Here is a 4,276-nt window from a genome sequence, read left to right as displayed (position 1 = left end):
TGATTGAAGAAAAGCTTTTGATAATATCGTGACGTTTGCAGAAGTCCGTGAATAGATCACTGTCGAACTGGGTGTCGTTATCCGAGACTATCTTCATTGGTAATCCATAGCGACAGATGATGTTTTTGACTACGAAATCAAGCACTTTCTTAGTCGTTATGGTCGCGAGTGGCTCAGCTTCAGCCCATTTGGTGAAGTAGTCGACGGCAACCACTGCATACTTTACACCACCCTTTCCTGTAGGCAAAGATCCGATTAGATCTATTCCCCAAACTGGGAAAGGCCATGGACTCTGGATCTGCTCTAACTCGTTGGGAGCTGCTCGTGGGATTTTAGAAAATCTCTGACACTTGTCATATCTTCGCAAAATCTCCATTGAGTCTTCATTCATGGTTGGCCAGAAATATCCCTGCCTTAGGATCTTTTTTGACAGGCTTTGCCCCGAGCGTGGTCCCCACAAAAACCTTCGTATACCTCCTTCATCAACTCTTTGGCTTTTTCCTTTGTAATACACCTGAGAAGTGGCAGTGAGTATCCCCTTCGATACAGGATTCCATCGACCAGGATATACCTAGCAGCTTGCCGCTAAAGGGTCCTAGCTTTGTTTCTATCCGCTGGTAGCACGCTGCTTGATAGATACTCTACATATGGTGCCATCCATCTATCCGTAATCTGGATGACCAGAGTGGTTTCTGCTGCTTGAATGCTGGGCATGGATAGTCGCTCGACCGGCACTATGTTCAGAGTGTCAGTGTCCTTTGCACTTGCCAACTTTGCCAAAGCGTCCGCGTTGGAATTCTGATCACGAGGTACTTTTTGGGGAGTGTATCTGTCGAACTGGGCTAACAGATCCTTTGCTTTGTTCAGATAGGCGACCATCTTCAATCCTCGCGCCGGATACTCTCTCAAGATTTGATTTACGACTAGCTGAGAATCACTATAGACGTCAAGCGCTTTTATGTTCATATCCTTGGCTAACCATAGTCTAGCGAGTAATGCTTCATATTCAGCCTCATTGTTAGAGACAGTGAAGTCAAATCTTATTGCACAGTGAAATCGATGCCCTTCCGGCATTATCAATATCACTCTTGCTTCTGCGTGGGATTCGTTAGATGAACCGTCTGTGAACAATTTCCACGAGGGTGCTTGGGTTTGACATAAAGGCTCGCTAGGCTCCTCAATCTGCTCACCACCCACGGGCTCTGTGAACTCGGCGATGAAGTCAGCTAAGGCTTGTCCTTTTATCGCTGCTCGCGGCAGGTAAGATATGTCGAACTGCCCGAGCTCGACTTCCCACTTTAGTAATCTTCCGGCAGCCTCTGGCTTCTACAGGACTTGCCGAAGAGGCTGGTCAGTCAATACCGTAATCGAATGAGCTTGGAAGTAAGGCTGCAGCTTCCTAGAGGCCAATACTAAGCAGTAGGCTAACCTTTCGATGGGGGGGATATCTCAATTCTGCTCTGATCAGCCTTTTGCTTATGTAATAAACAACCTTCTACACACCTTCTTCTTCTCTCATCAGAACAGCACTAGCAGCGTAATCCGTGATTGCCAGGTAGATGAACAAAGTCTCTTTATCGACCGGCTTCGACATGATGGGTGGCTGCGCCATATGCGTTTTTAGTGCTTGAAAGGCCTGTTCGCACTCATCTGTCCATTAAAATTTCTTATTGCCTCTGAGTAGATTGAAAAATGGGACACATTTCTCCGTTGATTTTGAAATAAATCTACTTAGAGCAGCAATGCTCCCGGTCAGGCTTTGGAGATCCTTAATCTTCACTGGGAACTTCATCTCGATCAGGGCTTTTATCTTCTCGGGATTAGCTTCAATTCCTCTTGAGTTAACTATGAATCCCAAGAACTTCCCTGATCCTACCCCGAAGGAGCATTTAAGGGGATTTAGCTTCATCTTATATTTATTAAGGACGCTGAAGCATTCCTGCAAATCTCGTACATTCCCTTCTGCTTTCTTCGACTTAACCAGCATGTCATCGACGTAAACCTCCATGTTTGCATTGATCAGCTCCTTAAACATGTGGTTGACGAGTCTTTGGTAAGTCGCACCAGTGTTTTTGAAACCAAAGGGCATCACTTTGTAACAGTAGAGCCTTGTATCGGTTCAAAAGCTAGTATGATCCTCATCATGGGGATGCATACTGATTTGATTATACCCCGAGTATGGATCCATGAATGAGAGGATCTCGTGTCCTGCAGTGGCATCGACCAGCTGGTCGATCCTCGGGAGTGGAAAGAAGTCTTTGGGGCAGGCTTTATTTAGGTCTATAAAATCCACGCACGTACGCCACTTGCCGTTCAGCTTGGGCATGAGTATGGGATTGGAGACCCACGATGGATAAAATGCCACGCTGATGAACCCATTCTCCTTCAGCTTCTCGACTTCCTCGTTCAAAGCCTTTGATCTGTCTTTGTCGAGCAACCTCCTTTTTTGTTGCACTGGTGGAAAGCTTTTGTCAATGTTCAGGACATGGCTGATGATTGCAGGATCTATCTTGGCCATGTCTTTATGCAACCAGGCAAAGACATCCTGGTTCCTCCTTAAGAACTCCACCAATGCATGTTTTGTTGTTGTCTCTAAGTTTTTACCGACTTTCACAACTCTGGTCGAATTTTTCTCATTGAGTTGGACCTCTTCAAGGTCCTCGATGAGGCCCACTTCTTCTTCAAAATCCCCAAAGAGAGGATCTAGGTCTCTATCCTCACTTTGGGCAACGCCCTAAATGGTGAGATTATCACCTGACCGGACTTGAACGTAAGTTTCCATTTGCAACTCTTTCCCGGTGGCATCTCTCGATACACCCTTCTTTGCCTTGGTGATCGAGGCGTTGTAGCACTCCCTCGCTTCCCTTTGGTTTCCCAACACGCATCCTATCCCTGCGTCCGTTGGGAATTTCATGGCAAGGTGCCATATAGAAGTGACAGCTCGAAGGTCGACTAGAATTGGTCTCCCTATCACAGCATTGTACGCTGAAGGACAATCAACTACTATGAAAGTAGTGAGTAATGTCTTATTACCAGGTGCAGTGCCTGCTGTGACTGGGAGTCTAATTGACCCCACTGGGGTGAGCCCTTCTCCGGAGAAACCATAAATGATTTGGTTGCATAGCTCCAGGTCCTTAACGGACAATTTCATCCTTTCCAGCGAGGACTTATATAGGATGTTGACCGAACTTCCCGCATCGACAAACACCCTTTTCACCATCATATTTGCGATTTGCACATCCACGACAAACAGATCGGAGTGCGATAATCACACATGCTGGGCTTCGTCGTCAAAGAAGGTGATTAGTTCCTCCTCTGTTCGAGCCTTTTTTGGTGCACGATCCTCGACACTCATCATCTCGATGTCCTAGTCATGGCGTAGGGTTCGAGCATATCGTTCCCTCGCTTTTCCACTATCTCCTGCAAGATGCGGGCCTCCACGGATGGTGAGTAGGGTACCTGCCACAAGAGCTAGCTATAAAGGTGGCGAGCGTTGGAATACAGGCGCCGACTCATTACCACCCTGAGCCTCTCGCTGAGAACCTCCTGCGGCTCGTACATATCTTCTTAAATGTCCCTGTCTTATCAGGAACTCAATCTCGTCCTTCAACTGGATACACTCGTTGGTGTCATGCCCATAGTCGTTATGATAATGACAGAACTTTTTTGAATCTCTCTTGGAGATATCTTTTCTTATTGGTGTGGGTCATTTGTAGGGCACGCTCGAGTTGGTCGCCTGGTAAACCTCGTCTCGGCTTTCAACAAGGGCGGTGTAATTGGTGAATTTCGGTTCATACCGATTATTTTTGGGGCGTTTACTCTCGGAGGTTGAGGGTTCGTTGCTCGCCCTCTTTCCACCATTCATACCATTGCCATTCTCGTTGCCTTTGCCGTTGCCATTCTCGTTGCCATTGGGCTTAGACCCCTTGGCAACTTTGGCGGGTTCTTCTTTAGGCCCCTTGTCCTTTGCTGGAGATTTCCCTTCATTGGCAATCGTGTCTTCGAGCTTGATGTACCGATCAGCTCTATCTAAAAGCTCCTGGGTACTCTTAACCCCATGCTTCCTGAGGCTACTCTAGAGGGAAGAATGGTGCCTAACCGCAGTGGTTAGGGCCATCATCTTGCCTTCATCGCCCACAGTCTTGGCTCCTGCTGTGGCTCGCATGAAGCGCTGAACGTATTCTTTCAAGGGCTCCCCCTCTTTCTGGCGTATCTCGACCAGTTGGTTCGCCTCGGTGGGGTGGACACGACCCGCGTAGAACTGTCCGTAAAACTC

This window comes from Humulus lupulus, chromosome 5, assembly GCF_963169125.1.
Source record: "Humulus lupulus chromosome 5, drHumLupu1.1, whole genome shotgun sequence".
Classification (NCBI taxonomy): Eukaryota; Viridiplantae; Streptophyta; class Magnoliopsida; order Rosales; family Cannabaceae; genus Humulus; species Humulus lupulus.
This window is presented reverse-complemented; position numbering follows the sequence as displayed.